The sequence below is a fragment of the Oryzias latipes genome, chromosome 6 (assembly GCF_053564925.1).
Source record: "Oryzias latipes strain Hd-rR chromosome 6, Olatipes_Hd-rR_3.1".
Lineage (NCBI taxonomy): Eukaryota > Metazoa > Chordata > Actinopteri > Beloniformes > Adrianichthyidae > Oryzias > Oryzias latipes.
This window is the reverse complement of record NC_136242.1, coordinates 9883864-9902963: the sequence shown is the minus strand read 5'-3', so window position 1 is coordinate 9902963 and position 19100 is coordinate 9883864. Positions and strand designations below refer to the sequence as shown.

The following is a 19100-nucleotide window of genomic DNA, read 5'->3' as shown; positions in this document are numbered from 1 at the left end:
TTTCATCACTGAGATCATTTCCAAAAAAAACGTCTGCCTTTCAGTTCCCAGAGGGCTCACAGCAACATGAGTAGTTAGCATCTAGCAGGACAGCCACAGTCTATGGTTTTTGCATCAAATTCAAGATCAGCGAGCAGCAATTAAAATTCAAAAATGACATTTTGCATCTGATGTTTACATACACCTGTGCTGATATTCAGTACAGGTGTTGGAGATTGGAGAGCAATCCAAAGTTTTTTTTTTTTAAGAGTATTAACACTTTTAATGTCTTAGGAGTTTTGTGCACTCACTCAACTGTGTTACAATTGACATGTCCTGTTAACTTTACATGTTTGATTTCTTTCATACCTGAAGTCTGTCTCCATCAGCCAGTGACAGCAATCCTGCAGCTGCAGCACCTGATGATACATGCAACAAAATCAGATCAATTATAATTGTAGCAAAACATACAATTTAAGAGCTTATATCTGCTGTTTCCAATCTTTTTTAAGAGTTAATGAACCTTTATTGAACAAAATTAAAATTTCAACTGTTAATTGACACAAAGCAGGATTTTCCCCATTGTCACTACTCACAGGTTTTACTTTAATTACAATCTTAAATTAAAATCTCAAATTACATATTGAAAAGAAAAAATAAAGACTTCAGTCCAGGAGGTGCAGACGAAAATGTTTTTTATTAAGGAATGCATATTTTCTTTAAAATATTTTTTCATTGTGCAACAAAACTACAAAGGCGTACGTTTAGCTGATTTTTGTGTCTGTACCTGAAAGATAAGTATTATGACATTTTGTGTACTGTTAAAGAAAAACCTCAAAGTGATTCTAATTATAATTTATCAGAATTCCGTTACAATATAGCCAATATGAGCATATTTCAAAATGTGTTTCTTTAGGAGTCTTTAAGCCTAACTAAAACACACCCAAACATTATTCTTCCAGAGGTCATGAGGGTGTGTGAACCTCCCACAGTATGATTGTGAAGCTCTGCTGGAATGTTTCTATGTACCTGTGTAATTACTTTTGTTCCAGTTTAGATTTCAAGTTTTTCATTTCAGATCAAGTGTGTGTGTGTGTGTGTTAGTGTGGGTGTTTGTATGGCTGTCATAGTTGACACATCTTAAATTTTAAACATCTTACTTTGTACAGTTGAGTCGTATTTAATGACGCTTTGTGGTCCCTGATCTGTAACTGGTTGGCCGTTTACTGGTTTATCCGCTACATATCACCTGTAATTTCATCACTACATAATTAAGGTTCTACAGTTCAAATATCACATGTGCTAAAAATGTTTTAGCAAAATTATTTCTAAATATGTTATTTTCTATCACATCAACAGACACAATGACATTCTTCCTTCAATGTGCAGTTTCAGGGTGGATGCACAGATGTCTGTCAGAGACATCACCAGTGAATGTGACGCTTTCCTTTACATACAGTTTAATTATCCATTCTGATGTGGCCAAAGTATGGCTCACAGTTATTTACTAACAATTTGCTGTGAAAGACAGGGCAAGAATTTGTAGGTAAAAATAAGCATAGTGCTGTGAGAAGCCGTTTAATACAAGGACTTAACCCTGATTCTGTCACCTAACCCTCAGATTCACTTACAATTTTATTATGTGACCTACATGTATTTTCAACTGTAAAAACTGCAGTGGAAAAAAATCAGTGGAAACTTTTTGAACAACAGACTCAACAACCTTTAATTTATTTAATTTATTTCCAGAGCGCAGTATTTTTTTCATTAACCAAAAATAGAAGTCCTGAATTAAATTTTCATTTAGTTTTACTGAAAAAAAGAACATTTTAGGAGAACATGAATCAAATTTCTGCAGGACTTTTCTGTTTGTTTTCTTTGAATTAGGATGGGTTCAAAACACCAGAAACACCATCAGAATAATTCAATTTATAACCATGCGGCAAACAAAAGAAATAAGTATCAAATTCTTAACGACTAAGAGTTTCATATAAAAAAACCAACAGATCATGTTTTAAAATACTCATTAAGATATAAAAAAGAGAACCCATGAAATGAACACGGTGATTCAAAATATATGCCTGTAGTTTCTTTTCTTTTTTTTTACTTAAAGATTCATAGAATATAGGCAAATGAAAAATGCTACCTAGTCTAAACTTTAATGGTGAATCATGTTTTGGTCGTTCAAAATCAGCAGGAGCCAAAATTGTGGGTTCTTTCAACATGATGCCAGTTATTTCACAAGCTCTACAGTTTTGCAAGCTTTTCTTGCATCATTTCTTTGTTTTTTCTGCAGGTGTATGTAAAGTAAGCATCAATTTAATGTGGATGTTGAGTCTCAGTGGCAGTTTTACATTCATATGTTAACATCTGAAGGTTTTGGAAACCTCTTATACGTTTGTGAATTATGACAATTGTTGAATTAACCTGGGGAAAAAATTGAAACTTTTTGTTCGAAAAGCAAAAAATAGAAAAAATAAAATGATTGTTTAAAGGGTTAAGTCTGGCTCATAGTCAACAGTCAAACCCATTTAGTTTCCTACAGGAATTCAAAGTGTTTCTGTGTTTCTGTGGTGTTTGGGGAAGTAGATGAGTCTCAGTCAAACATGAAATTCCTGATTTCAAGCAGTTCTTAAGAAAACAAAGGTGACGGTAGAGATGAGCATGCTTGTTCCTGATTCTAAACAGTCTGTTCTTCCTTCAAATTGTCCTTTTTCTCGTAAAGTTAGATCCCAGTTTCCTCCCCAAATCATCTGCTGGCTAAAAAAAAGACACCATTCAAGAAGTCATTTGGACATTAAACAATCATGTCTCCAGCTGGGACTGTGATGGACGCACAGCCTGTTTGTAGACACAGATAACACGGGGGGGGGGGGGGGGGGGGGGGGGGGGGGGGGGTTCTTTTTTAGGTTAAGAAAAACTTATTATCTCACTTTTTTAATCCCCCCTAATTTTTTTTTCTTTACATAGAATGGCATATTATCAATGCAAAAGTAAGACCCAGATCTAAAAAAGGGGCCTTGATAGTTCAGGTTTTTAAATTTAATGCACTTTCCTTCTGTATTTTGTCAACTGAGCTGGTGACATGACAGTGGGAATCATCAGAAAAGCATCTGATCTTAGAAATCAAAGGAACCACAAAATAATCTATTGTGTTTCAATAGAAATGGTGAAATTACTGAGTTTGTTTTGACACTCTTCAAATTCATTTATTATTAGAAAACTGCTTCCAGCAGTCACATGTACTAAGTTGGCATTTCCAAACTGGCTTTAGAGAAAAAAATAGAATGTTGTTCATGTCCATTTTTGCCAACTGTGAGACATTTTCTGTAAAAAAATAAAACTTGTAACCATTACTATTACTGTTATTTTACTTCTCTGATTTAAGTCTAAAAAAAGGTTTAAAAAAAGCTGGTTGACGTTGTTTTTGTGATTCATAAAGCACTTTTCAAAAGAGACGTGCATAGAAACTAGTTTTTTGTGCACATAATAATATTTATTAACCACAATGTTTTTGAAAGTTTAAAATGTTGAAAAAACAACTCCTAATCAGTTAAAAACATATTCATAAGCTTGTCAACATGAACAATGAAAATGAAACAACAGGTAAACATTTTAAGAGTTTTGAGAAGTATTCAACATCAAACTGAGCATTTTTTAGCCTGGTAGCATTTTGAAAGCACATTTTATTTTGTACACTGATTAAATCAGAGTAAAAAAATAAAACAAAAACGGGGGGAAACGGATAACAAACAATAAATGGCAACATCAACATAATAAAACAATTTAAAAACTGATTTTCACTTTAGTTTTTACTGCATACTCTCAGTGAATTTTAAGAATAAATGAAACAAACTGTATCTTGATTTTTCTGTAAGGCTTGTTTATTTAACAAAAAAAACTTAAATAGCAGAACAGAACTCAAAAATGTATTAAGAGGGTTTGGAAAAGAATAAATCAACAGAGGTTGGGCATACATTTTACAGAAAAATGTGTTGTTAAAAGAAAAAAAAAGGATCAGCAGAAAAACATCTCTCAAAAAAGTATATTTTCTTTCAAAAGGAAACGAAGAAGTGATGGAAAATATAAACCCCGACCCACACTTCAATCATTAAACAACGACCTCACATCTCACCTGATGAAGGCAATGAACTCCTGTCTTGTTTTTTTATTTTATTTCATGCTATTATGGTTTTTAGCCTATTCAACATCTGCATAATCAGGGTTTCCACATTCTCATATTTCAAAGGGATTATTTTACTTCTATAAATTATTGATTACATTTAAAACATTTCAGTGACCTTTTTTAAGTGTGGTATAACAGTCTTGACACATTAAAAAGAAGAATAATATATATATATTTCTGCATAGTCCCAACAGGAAATTGTGTAAAGTTTTGAAGCATCACCCTTTTTACAATGAAAGGACAAATTGCCAGATTAATAAACATCTGCTGATGCAGTTAAGACGAATATATTTTCTGCAAATAAAAGAAAATCTTGTACTTTTTAAATTGTATTTTGTGAGGCTAATAACAAACTGGACTTTTAGAATAACACATTTTTTAAACAAAAAGACCAAGGTGTGAGCATTTTTTTTCCAAAGGCTGCACATTGATTTTTGAGAACCAACAAAAAGTTAACAAAAAAAGAATGTCACGCATTTGCATCCTCTTGGTTCAAAGTTTCTAAATTAGACGTTAAGCTACAACATGAGTCATCTGATTCATTGTGAAGATGTTGGATAGAATTTCTTTCTGGGAATCTAAAGGGAAAAAATATCAAGTTTTTCCTATTAGATATCGGCATAATAAAACAATATTTATGATTTGTGAGCATTACCATAACATGTTTGTGTTTGTATGAATTTCTAATCTGTCAATCATTGACAGTTCAGTGTGTGTGTGTGTCTGTGTGTGTGATTACGTGTGTGCGTGCACGCAGTGAGGGGAGTGTATCGTCACCACCACTCCTGGTCGTGACTCACAGCGCACAATGCTTTTCGCTCCTCTCCAGAGCCCTTTATTTATTTTTAGCTGAGCAACATTTTATACACTTGAGCTGCAGGCCTGCACACAAGATTACACCCCCCACCCCACACACACATGCAGACAAATGCAGATGGAAGGATATGTGATAAAAGAGCATAAATCACTTGATCCACACACATGACTCCAACGGGTAGACTTTGACATCACAGCCTGAAATGTGTATTTCCACCTTGCACTGACTTTGTCTTTGCATCCTCTTAGTGTGTTAGTCCTTATTAGCCCCTAATCAAAACTGAAGTTTGAAGTCACTGAACACTTTTATCTAAGGAATACACTAAAACAATCATCCAAATTATTTTTTTCCACTATTGTTGTACCTGAAGCCATAAAGTGTCCAAAGCCTCTTGAAAAGTGCTGCACTGAAACATTGAATTTAGTAACGTGAAATAACCATCATGTTTATATGTAATCTTGATAATTACTATAATTTTTATCAAATAAGAATAATAAAGAGTATATACACATGTTCACTTAAAAATTAAGGTGTTCTTTTAATCCCTTTGGGATTCAAATGTGTAGATGATCAACAATATCTTCCTCAAACTGGACATGTAAGCGGCTAAAAACTGTATATGCTTATCCATATTCTGCCTTATATTTTGTGAAATGTCCTGCTTTTAATTATTTTTCACTTAACAGCATATTTACAACAGTTGTAAATATTTGTATGTTACAAAAGTAAAACTTGCATTTATTTTGTATTCTCTTTTACATTCAAACACCCCCCCCCCCCCCCCCCCCACGCACACACACACACACACATTACATGATTTAGTGCAGGCCACTTCATAAAACATTGCAAAACTTGAGTTGAAGTCCACTAAGATAAAATTCAATTTTATTTTATGACAACCTTTTTCATAGTTATACCTTTTCCTCAGAGCTTTATCAATAATTAATCGAGGTGTGCTGAAATATCTGGTATGATTTCTGGCTTTCTGGTACACTAATCCAACAATGGTTGTCAAATGTGACAATGTTTTATCTGAGCCTTTTTATGTCAGTAATGGAGTTCAATCCTCTCTCCATTTTTATTAAATGTATATATATTGATGATCTTTCTACTAAGTTGAATCTGTGAAAAACTGGGTGTGTTTTTGGATGTCAAACTTTTAATCATCTTATGTACGCTGATGACCTTGTCATTTTTAGCCCCTACAGTGCTCGGATACAAACACTTATGAAAGCTTGCTCCGGCTATGGCAGAGACTTTGATATTAACTACAATCCTTCTAAAAGCAAACTAATGATTGTAAGGACTAAAGACGACAAAAATGTAAACTTTTTGTAAGCTTTGTGGAAATCCTCTGGAACAAACCTCAATTATCAAATATCTTGGACACCTCATTACTGCTGATTGGAGGGATGATAGAGACATTCAGAGACAGTACTGTAAACTCTATAAATATGCTGATGAAAAAATTCAGTACGTGTTCTCTTCAAGTGAAGTGTTCGCTGTTCAGAGCTTACTGCACTCCTCTGTATACAGCTCCTATTTGGTGGAACTATGGACGTGGGACATTCTGTAAATTCTTAGTGGCCTATAACGATGTTTTTAGGCTTCTGCTACAGATGCCCAGGTGGTACAGAGCCAGTCAGCTGTTTGTGGATGCTCACATCCCCACCTGTGAAGCACTACTGCGTAAGCTTACATACAGCCTCATGGAACGCCTGGACAAATCTAAGAATTCAATTATCATGTCCCTGACTGATCCCAAAAGAAGTTCCTGCCACTACACTTCCGCCTTGAGGAAACACTGGATACAGCGATTATACTCTTTTTCATTTTTAATGTAATTTTTTTTAATGTATATTGTATTTGTATCTTCTTCTATGGACCGCATCCGAGTCTGAAATAAAGTGAATTATAATAATGAAAAAAGAAAAACCTGAAACCATGGGGAAGCCATAGGACAGGCACAAAAAGACAAACACCTTCCAAAATGTTACAAAATGTCTGTTATGTGACAGATTAACTTAGCAGAAACACGTGGGTGTGGTTGACCATTCAGGGCCAAGTCATCTTAAATGAAGTCGTGATACATTTCCAACCTCACACTGCATACCAGTGAGTAACCATTGTTGGCATTTTGTCAAAAAAGTGCAGCCTCATTGTTTGTCTTCTACTTTTACAAAGGAACCCTATCTATTGGCTTTGGAAATATGAATAATATATAAATAATGAAAAACTGTTTACATTCAACTAAATAAAAAATTTAAATTACGTTAAAAATACACTGCATTGCCTGTACTGCATATGAAATTGCACATATATACTGTATATATGACAATTGTTAAATTAAACAAATATTCCATTTGTCATTACTTATTTCAGACCCCCTGGTCATCATCATTTCATGGCATGCTTGGAGTCCTCCTCACACTAGTTTGGGTTTAGCGGTGCTAAATGTCAGATAAATTATTTTAAGGTTTTCTGCTTTTATTTGTTTCTGAACTGTGTGTTAAGATTCAAAATGGACATATTATTAGTTTATTAGTCTCTACCAGCTGATTATCAATTAAGATTATAGAATTGAATAAAGAATGAAATTACATTTAGACATTTTTTCATTTGTCTAAATTGATCCATGTCAGTTTTGCCAAGCCTCAAGAGTATTTTTTTTTAGCAAATATTATCAATCTAGCACTGAATAGATGCTGGTTTTATGTTTTTCATTGTTCTAACAAATCCGTCTCCTGGTCTGAAGTACAATAACCAATAGAAGCTGAAATCAACATTTTGAATTTTGATTGAATTGAATTCAATCAAAATTCTTCCTGATAGTATCAAACTGTTCCTTAGCAAAAAGTAATCAATTTAAGTGTAGTATACTTAGTATACTTAGTTTATAGTAAAAGTGAGGCAGTATACTTGAAGTATACTTTTTATATACTAACTAAATATTGTAAACTTAAAATGTTCCATTTTAGTCTAAAGAAGTCTTTAGTTAGTCTTGGTCTAGTACGCTTGCTACACTCAAGTTTACTTAATAACAAAAACCTCAAGTGTACTACTTTTTGCTAATGGGTGGCAAGGCATTTATGTGTTGCATCTGTGTTACATGTGCCCTAAATGAAACTACCTCTAACGCTTAAAGAGCAAAAATGTAGCTCAGAAAAGACAGTTTAAAATCAAATAAAAGTTATTGCTCTGGAGTCTATGCTCTCATCTAATAAGCAAACTAATTTTTCATGCTTGGAGTTTACTTGAAACAAAGTTGTAGTTTTTATAATGTGCAACTGACAATGTGTGGAAATGTTTCATCTGCATTTTATCTCCTCACACTTTTTTATTTAATTCTGGTTGTTGTTGTTTTTACTCTACTTTTTTGGCATTTGTCCTAATCTTTCACTTTCCTCTGTGAATCTTCTCTCTGGTGTGTTTTCTCTGCTGTCTGTCTTTCTTCTCCCCTCTCACTCACTTCCCCTCTCGGGAGCTTGAGGTGTGGTTGGACTGGGACGAAATCCTGAAAAACCAAAGGAAACCTAACTGGTGAGTCCTTCTTCTCCTTCTTCATGTCATTCTCTCTCTGTTTCTGCTCCACCGTTTCTCCACCCTCATCACATACTCTCTTATCTTCCTCTTCTTCTTTAGCCAGATACTTTTTAGTATTTTGTTGATGAAAACTTCAAAACAGTCATGTATCACAAAGCCTTTTTTGCAAACATTTCACTTTTAGCAAGGTTGAAATTAAAATACATAACAAAAAAATTGATTGGTTTTGTTTAAATATAGGGATTTGTTGTGCATATTATTTTTACAAATGTTTTTGACCTTTAATCAACTGTGACTGCAAGTTACTGTTTAAAGCTGGTGTCATGTTTGTGAAATAAAAATGTCTTAAAGCTGCTAATATCTTTTATTTTGCCAGAAACTAGTGACACACTTTAAAAAAATAAACAGAAGGAAAAATCCTGGTTTTCTTCAGACAGGAATTACTTTTAATAAATGTAACAAATATATTTAAAACAAACAAACAAACAAAAATCAGTTCCTAATTCTTTCTCAACTCTGCCATATCTGCAGACCTGATATTCTAAAAATAAACAGTCACTCCAGCTGACACGTTTGTTTGCAATAAACAGGTTTTCTTTGTTTCTTTGTCTTTCTATCCAGAAAGTAAATTATAATGTTTTTATTGGCAGATGTAACTGTTTATGTATTCATTTTGGACATAATTTATTAAAGGTCTCGTAGCCCATATAGAATAGTAACTGTGAAGAAAAATGCATTTGTGGGTGCTTTTTCTAACTTTTTAGTTCATCTTTGTGTTTAAAAAAATCATTTGTTTTTTCAGGAGGGTTGGGGTAAAAAACATGTAGCAGTTTGGTTTTCTGATTAAGCAGATATTTTCTTTACTGTTCTGGATTTACTTTTCCACATAGAATTTCCTGACTGGACAACGATGCTCATCGTTCATTATGTATTACATATGTGTTTTTACCCCATAATTTATGTATTTATTAATTTTTAAATTGACTACACAGCTATAAGTTACTTCTAGAGACGGATTATCTTTATTTTTGATCACTTGTGTTTTCAACCTCTTTTTCTTCCACATCTTTTGTGCTTTTTGCTCATGTGTGTCTAGCACCATGGTTTTGAATTGGCTTGAAGCCCAGGGGATATTCTAACAGGTATGGTAAAAAATGACGTTATAGCATTTTAAAATAGAAATCACCCCAAAAGAAAATATAGAAAACATAAAGGTTCATGAAAAACAAGGATCTACGTTTTACCCTCCTTAATTCAGCATCATGACACAGAAAGTTAAAATTGACGGAAGAAAAACCTTTTGACCAAAATAATGTAAATGTTCTCTGACCTTTGGGATGCAGAGGTTTGCAAAGCCTTTCATTGTTTTGGATGGCAGCTTCTGGAAAAGAAAAATTGGCATTAAAAAGTTAGTTCCTAAAATAAGTGGAACCCAAGGTTCTCGATAAAAAATGTCATCAAAATCTCTTCTAGAATTTGAAATTTTACCATGACAAATTAAAACATTTACAATGAAATATATTGGTCTAAATAGTTAAAACAGCAAGAGTGTGTTTCTGAAACAGCAATTTTTAAGTTAAGCTGAACCACATTAAAGTCTCTAGCAGATGTTTCCTACTGAAATGTTTTATTTCCTGAGTATAAGAAGCAAAATGTTCTTTAAATCAGTCAGATGCTGAAGTATGGCATGGTATAGTTGGAAATGTTTTGGCCCACAGGCATGCTGGGAGCTGAGGCTGCACGTTCTCCTGCTGGTTAAACTTGAATACAATTAAACCACTAATTGAACATGTTTTTAAAACAAGTTAAAATGGAAAGACAGTATAAATTGTTAGAAATTAAACACAAATGTTTTATTTGAGATGAATAAAGCAAAAAGGGTTACAGACAGGTTTAGAATTAGAAGATGCAAAAATTTTAACCTTTAAGAGAAAGGGACAAATGAACATACGTTATTGTTAGCTTTTGCTTTGTCTCCAGATTATTTGATACCAAATATTTACCTTAATTTTTGTGGACATCTGCAAATTCTAGTATAGCAGTGTGACTCATTTTTAGAAAATCCCTTACAGGCAAGTGTGCCATAAAAATGAAAAACACCAAATACAAAGGAAGAATCAATCAAATTACCTGTTTTCAATAAACATTGTAAAGTTTTTTTATGTATTTCTGAGCTCTGATTTTTCTACAAGATTTCTATTATATATTGATTTGGAAAATACGTGTTTTCCTCTCACATTTACATTTAAAAGGGGTAATTTAATCATTTACTGCAGGTTGACTGGCTCCTATTTTATCACTGATAGTGAAATAATTGTGTGATGTGTTTTAAATAAGTAGTCATGACGTTTTCTATTGACAACTTTTAAAGATCCTCACATACCAAAGTTATGCATTAGGTCGCAATACGAGATCTAAACCGCCACAACACCATCTAACCGGTTCTGTATCTGTTTGTATTTGAGTCTTTTTTTTAATGTACCAGTTGTTTTGGATAAAACTAAATCCTGGAACAGTTTTGGTTTGTGGGTTCCTGTCCACTTCCAGGCAGTCCTGCACCTCCATCTCTCTTCCTGATTTCAGCACCTTCTTTCCTGCAACGGTTGCTTTATGAATTTTAATTTGGACCATTTTTTCATTTATCATCTAATAACTACTGCCTTAATGGGCATTTTTGTTTAGGAGTCAAAGGAAAAATCTCTTATGTGTAGGGGAGTGATAAACATTTTTCAGGAGAAGAGGAGGCAGGGAGTTGATTTTGTGGTAAAGGGTCAATTTTTGATTTTTTTTAATTAAAAACTGTGAAGCAACTTTTAAAAAAATTCTCTTCCTGCCTTAGTTTTGAATAACAGAAGTATTTTGTGAGCAAGAAATATCCAATGTTTTGCAAACTCTTGGGATCTGCAAACGCTTCAGTTTCACACACTTCGTCGCATATGTCACGAGCGCACAACTTCACAAATAAATTCTCACTTGTAGACTGACGCACTCCAGCTGACACTTACTGACTCACGCTCACACATTCTCTTCTACCTGATCATCCACACACACACACACACACACTTTCTCTGCTATATTTAAGGGCTAGGAGACTGAATGCTATCCGGTTGCCACCATCATCACAGTGGAACTCAACAAAGTCCCAGAGAGTTCGGTGAAGAGATAGACAAATGAAAACATGTCTCCAAACAGCAGACATTAATACAGAATAAAAATCACAGAACCATACTGCTCAATGACATATTATTATTTATACCTTGTACAGTATTGGTTTGCATTTAACAAGAATGACTCCTTTCCAAAACTACATTTTGGAACTTTAATATTAACATTGATCAGCTCATTTTGCATTAAATTTGGAAATTTCAGAATAAAACATCAAAACAACTTTACCCAAGCAGAAAAAAATGTGTTATGGTTAAATGTAAATACATTTTTATCCTATACTTTTCTTTTTTCTCTAATGTTTAATAACAAAAGCCATAACAGAAATTGGACAGATATAATGTCTGACTACACTCATAGAACTTTAAACGACAAAGACTCTAAAGTCCGGTGGGCACCTTAAGGTGGAGCCGTAGGGACTTAGGGCTGGCTGTCCCTCCGCAGGTATCGGAGGTGATCTGTGTCGCGCTTTTGACGTGAAGGAGAATCACACTTCTTGACATGGGTGTGCTCTGAAGCACAGACATTTGCATTTAAATGTAACCATGACTTTTTTCTTTAGAATGACTTTCAAAGTTATAAAACTGATGTTGTTATGTATTTTCCCAGCTATGCTCTCACAAAGATGACTGGCAACGTCGAGTGGTAATTATGTCCTGATTTTAAAACACGGTTATTCCCATAACTCCCTGCTTAGAGGGCTAAATGTAAGGGTAGGGAGAAACCGTAGGGATGGGGAATGAATTTGGATTTGGTCTAAGCCTTTGGAAGACTACAAAATACTGAACACAAAATGCATAGAAATAGTTTTTAAATGTTAAAATTGCAACCAAGGCCAGTTTTTAAGTTTTAAAGTCCTAATGAAACATTTGTTTGAGATATTACTATCCCATTGTGAGTCTTTGAACGGAGTCACTTTTTAAGGAACTTGTGGGAATGAGAAACAGAGCTGGATTGGGCCAATGCACATTTTGCTGAATTCTTCCAGCCAATTCAGAACAGCAACAATATTTATATTGTAACTGACTTGTTTTGAGTTTCTAGTACCCCCAAAAAAAGAATGGCAGTTTTGTATGAAATAAGCTCCTCTACCATCTCCAAACTGAATGGCCCTGTTTCATGAAACGCTGAGAGAGACTGGTAACAAGGTGGTCACTCCAAGACGATAACATCCAAGTGAGAATATTTCCTCAGTACTTGGGTAGTTACGTTTGTCTTTAACAAATGTACTGTTAAAGTGTGTTGGATGATACATCCGATGGCTAAATGTCCGAAAATCCAGAACAAACTTGACTCAACCTCTGGTCTCACAGGGCTGCCAGAAGACCTACCATGACAACATGTGCAATAGAACCTGAACATTATGAGGAATTCTATTTTCAGAGGTGAGCCCAGAGTGGTGTAGAGAAGATTTGGAATAAGCTACGCTGCTTCCTGCATAAACTGTGAATTGTCTTTTGGTGGAGGGAGTGTGACGGTGTGGGGCAGCATCTCCCTCACTACAAAAACAAAGCTGGTTGTTATCTGAGGCAATCCTTTTACAAAGAGATCATTTGATTCACTGTCGATAAATAAATACAATGTTGACATTTATCACATCATACAAAGATGGAGTACAAAAGCAGGTACGTTTTTTTATGAGTTGAGACCGTTAGTCATCATGACCATATTTTTTCAATCATTGAAACTGAATGAATTTTTGGAACTTGTGAAGCTGATTTGCTGACATTGACATCTCGTTTGATTTACCAGATGAGATTCGAACTGTCGATCCACAGGAAAAATAAGTTCAGCTTACATGATTTTTAATTTTTTTAATACAAAATTTTCAAACATAAAGTTTAGATCAGACTAAGACTCAGCTTGCAGTGCTATTATTTTTGGAACATGTCGGTAAACTCCCTTCTCCGGGTTTTTTCAATATCTTGAAGTTGAGTCATAGCAACTGGACTTCTTCCTTGAAATATTTGGCCGCTCATCCAAGTGGCTGAAGAAGATTTTAAGTCCAGTTGCTATGACTAACATCTACTATAGTGATATCTGGAACATGAAAAGATGTGCTACAGTTTTACCTTAAGCTCTGCAAGTTTTTTCAAAATATGCTGTTTTGCTCATTCTAAATATTACTTAAAAATGGCAGCAAAATGTAAAAATGTGAACCAGTAAGATCGCCTTGCCCTAATAAAACCACATCAACATACAGGGTTGGGAAGTGATGCCAGTACAAGCCATGCCTCCATTCAAGCCCATGCAGGAAATTCATAGATATGGTCTTAAACTATCTTCCAAGACAAGAGTCAAAGACAAACATAATGAATAAAAATTTATTTTTGGGGGTAAACTAAACGTATTAGTCATTTTCTATAGTTTTCGTTGTGTTGTGATTTCCATTTTCTATAGTTCAAATACATGGATGGATGGATTTTCAAGTTTTTTATCTTTTATATCTCAACTTTCAGATTTATTCCAATTTTTTCCTCACTTGTTTAGTTTTACTCCATTTATTTTCATTTGAAGTGAGTTCACTCACTCCTACTGACTATTTTTTGGGGAATTTCTTCTTTAATGTAGAAGCTTCTTAATGTTGCCAAAACTAAACATTGCTTTAGAATAACTGTATACATTTTCATGGAAAATCAAAACTGTTAGTTTAAAAGGTAAATTGTTTTTTTCGTATAAGTGCATTTATTTCCATATATTTCTGTTGGTGTGTTTGGGTAGGACCAAAGCATTACTTGGAATCTTGTGTAACAAAAATTACAAAAGGAAAATGTTAGTTTGTCTTAAAAAAGAGGGTCTGTTTATTAAGGAAAGCAATGAAACATCTTTGAGCTGCATTTGAGAAATTAAGACTGCTACTTTGATGCTTCCAGGTCATGTCTGGAAAATGTAAGCAAACAAAAGTTCTTCCAAAGTATTTCTGTATTCTATTTCCATTTATCATGGTTTTTGTTTTTATCATCATACATTTATTTCTGTCGAACATGTACTGACAAATATAACTTAAGTTTCTGTAAGTCTGATAAAGTTTTTATTTTTTATCAGCACCTCATGCATTGAGGTTCTCTTTTTCACCAATCATCTCAACAAATTTGTGTCACATGACATCAGCTTTTTTAAGAATTTCTTTTAAAGAATTGTTCTTACAAGCAGTTTTAATATTTTTTTTGTCTGACACAATAAAGCAGCAAAATGGTGACTTGAGTGATTACTTGCTGCTCTGTTTGTGGCTTCATATATCTAATTAACAATTATGACTCATGTGGAAACAGAGCCCTCCCCAATCCAAAGCAATCACAGACACCAGCCCCGTAGAAAGTGGTGGGTCACGCAACATGCCGCTCGTGGTGACTCATGTCACAGGAAGTTAAGAAGTTGACTGTAATAGAATGATTCCTACTTCTTGAGTTTGTTGGGCATCATGGCTTGTTTTGTGTCTTGACTGTAAGGGTGAACAGTAGAGCCACCGATGTGTTCATTTCAGAAACATGTTTACATGAATTCACATGGAAAGTTGAAAGCATCTCTCAAGGATCATTAAAACATGTATTAAAGATTCTGGTCTTTACCACAAGCATGTATTAATGTCGCTTAATTCAAAAAGTGAATATTTTCCTTTTTGGGGGAAATGAATGTTTCTAAAGATGAGAACAGGTTACAGTCAGGGTTGGACTTGGGAGAGGTGTGATTTCTCTGTTTTTGTTCTTTGTTAAATCCCTCCAAAACACTTCTTTAGATGATGCTAATAAAGTAAGAAGAAAATCGTTATGAAGTTAAAAACAGTAATTAGTACCGAACTGGGCAAAGTGGTGAATGGATGATTTAAATCTCAACCACCAAAGACAAAGAAATACTTTTTTGTTTTAAGCAGTTGTCACCTGTTTTATCTTGATTGTCCCCACCACTAGAGTATTTATTCATTCCTTGACTACATTTTAGGAGTGTAACAGGTTTCAAACACGGAAATTTAGGGTTTAGAATTAGCTTGCTCACTGAATTCTGTTAATAAACTTTTTATACATTTTTAAAAAAACCTTTTTTTCCTACAACAGTCCAGATGACCTGATTCCAAATTTTAAGCTGCTGCAGTATTTGTTCTGCTCTCTGCTGAACTGAGAGGATTAAAAAAAACTCTGTTTTCTGCCCGTTTGCACTCTGAAAAACTTTTTGCAGCTCAGTGTATATAACAGATGATCAAATAATGAAGAGGATTCACCAAGATTGAACTGCATTTTTAAAAACCAAAACAATCACATATGCATCACCAAAAAAAAAACTAATTGAATATTTAAAATCTCAAATACTGTGTCAAAAGAGTGTGCTGAAGAGGTCAGGGTTTTATTTTCCATCCTCTTGGCCCAGTCATGAATTAAAACCATGTTAAAGGAAGTGTGGAGCTGTTCAGCTCTACCACCTGGCAGGGACAAATGATAAACAGTTGATTTCTAGAGCAGTTTGTCGTTTTCTATTACTGCAGTCATGTTACCTTATATTAGGAATGAAATAATCTCTGATCAAAATGGTTTTCATTTGCCAGACTTTACATTTTGAAAGTGAACATTAACATGGGCGGCGCAGTGGTGCAGTGGTTAGTGCTATCGCCTTACAGTGAGACGGCCTTGGTTTGAATTCAAGCTGTGTGCAGTTTGTATGTTCTCCTCGTGCATGTGTGGGTTTTCTCTGGCTATTTCAACTTCCTCCCACAGCCCAAAAACATGATTCATGGGTTAATAGATATCTTTAAATTGTCCCTAGGTGTGCATGTGAGTGTGTGGCCCTGCAACAGACTAGGGACCTGTCCAAGCTGTACCCTGCCTTTGCTCAACCGTAGCAGGGTTGGCTCCAGCAACCCATGACCCTGAAAGGGATGCATTAGGTTCTGAAAATGGATGGAAAGTTAATGTGGGTTTTTGTATCTAAGTATAAGTTGTACATTTAACTAATCTTGGTAAATCATTTTCTTTTTAAACATATTTTCTACTCCCGTGTTTGCAGATTTTGTTCAGAACCTGTAGCCAAGAAAAAAAGAAAAGCCGTAAAACTGTTTTCATGTGTTTGGTTTGTGATTAGGGTTAAAGTGTTCAGTGATTCAAGTGAGCAAACTTTGAGCATCTATTTTACACATTTTGCTATGCTATGATCACTGTAGCCCACTGTGGACAAAAATGTAGAACTCGCCACTAGAAAACACAGCCCTGATCCATTGCAAAATGTGCACATGTGCATGTGGCTGAGACTACACTTTAACAATTATATGTCTGACGTCAAATGTTTTTCACAATTTTGTTTTAAACTACACTCTAAAAAGCTGTAGGTTTGAGCAATTTTCAATAAGGGTCTGAGTAAAATTTTATAACATTTCGTCGTGTGTTTAAAAATGTAAAAGGTTCAAAAACGTTAAGTAGACAACATTACTTGTGGTAATTTTCAACACAAAATATATCAAATAAAATAGGAACTCATCCATGGTCAATTTCAGGAATGACACAGGCATGTATTAAAACCGGGATTTTGGCCTTTATTTTATTGACAACAGTATATTTCTATCATATTAGTATCCAGTCCTATTAATCTTGTTTATTTTTTAATTTCAAGAAAACAAGAGTTTTTTAAGGATGACATTGACACAAAAATATGATTAAATGTATGTAAAGGCTTACAGTGCAGATAAAGAACTTTTATGTTAACCTTGGCTACAGATTACATTAACTCCCTCAGGCTAAGAGAATTCTGGATTTTGAAAATATATATAATTTTCTTTTTTTGGGAACACTGTATTTACTGAGAAAATGATAAAGATGATAATTCATTTTATAAAACTTAAAAAACATTTGATGTGTTTTTTTAATGTGTATTGCTTCAATGTAAATGCAGAAATGCACAATAAACGAGCTTTTGAGTTTAAACTTTGTCCAGGAGTTCTTGGTTAAATTACTACGAAGACATTGTCAAGCAGTTTGTTGTGCTGCGGTGATGTCATCTGCAAACACTGCAAATGACTGATGGCAAAAAAAGAGAAGAGGGCTAAAAGCATCTGCTGAAAATACCAAGTGCGTGGGGTAATAGTTTTGCATGACTTTTCTCTCGTGACCAGCACATGAGCCCCCAAAACTAAGTAAAAAGGTAACATAGGTAGGTAAATATATATAGGTGAAAGGTTTTTCTTTTTTTTTCTTTTTTTACAACAATTCCATTCATCCTATAATTTGTGGTTGCTGATTCAATTCATAGTCAATATTGGCTCATTTTGAACGATCCGATTCACTGACCTAAAATGGATCCAGGACATCATTACCCTAAAATTCAACCAGTGTGACTCCGAGATAAATACCTGGTACTGAAAAGTGCAGGTGAGGTTTTCCACATTCCTTGTATTTCTTCAATATAATCAAGTATAAATGAAATATGTGTACAAAAAAAAACAATTAAACAAGAATTGATGTCAAATCTATTCACATTTAAGTTTCATCAAATTCAGCCCACTGTTGTTTGCGGTGTATGCCATCAGCAGATGCATGCTCACACCTAAATTCCACAACACATTCTTTCCGTTAATGGTGGGAGACGTTTTACTGGAAATGTTCAATACTTTAATAAAACACCTCAAGGGTGTACCACAAAATCAAAAACAAATTCTTTACTTTTATGAAGACTGAATTGAGATTTTGTTGCAAAAAAAAGTTAACAAAAAATTGAAATTTGCAATGAATTAAAGGAGGCTGCGCTGCATAAAGTGCCGTTTTTTCGCACAATTACCAATTACTGTTGATTGTAACCAGGCAAAAGCGTCAACAACGACATAACTAACTGTAACCAATCAGTTAATTTCAAGCCAGAAAAGTAGACAAAGCACACGGAAGCAGACAAGATAATCCAGCAGGACAACTGCAGACGCACCTCTTGCTCACGTGCAAAGAACAGCAATTACGAGCCTGAGCAAAACGCACCTGGAGGAGTGATTTGACTTTGACGTCATCCTCCCGCACTTTACGATCGGTGCAGTTACCTGTTTTAGGAGTGAAGATGGGGCGGGGACACAGGGATGAGGTGTCAGACGGAGGTCATACAGTGTCTTCCTTGGGTAACTACATCCAAGTGGTGGGACACTTCTCCTCTGGCGCACGATAGGGGCTCCAGCTGCAGCTGCAACAGGATCCACGCAAGACACCCCGTTCACATCTTAGCTCTCTTGTCGTGGCCTTTTATTCCTGTAAAACACGGTGACCATGCGTAAAGTATACTTTACTGGAGATGAACCAGGCAAAGGAAAAATGAACTTTTTGGAGTCACATTGATCAAAGACACAAACAAGGATCGGGATAGATTTTATTGTAAGTTTTAAACATTTGCTAATATTTCCAGACATGTTTCAATTGGGTTTTTGAGGTTTATCAGATGGGCACTGCTCAA

General features: G+C 34.6%; 1 long non-coding RNA gene across 2 annotated transcripts in view; it reads right to left on the bottom strand.

Annotated features, from left to right (window-relative positions):
* LOC105354181 (uncharacterized) overlaps positions 1-19100 on the bottom strand; it is a 32762-nt gene that overhangs the window by 4977 nt on the left and 8685 nt on the right. For both annotated transcript variants that reach the window (XR_002290364.3, XR_002290363.2), the window contains 3 exons: positions 18697-18898; positions 9856-9906; positions 349-398 (listed from right to left, as the gene is read on the bottom strand). This is a non-coding gene — a long non-coding RNA (uncharacterized LOC105354181). The remainder of the gene's footprint in view (positions 1-348; positions 399-9855; positions 9907-18696; positions 18899-19100) is intronic.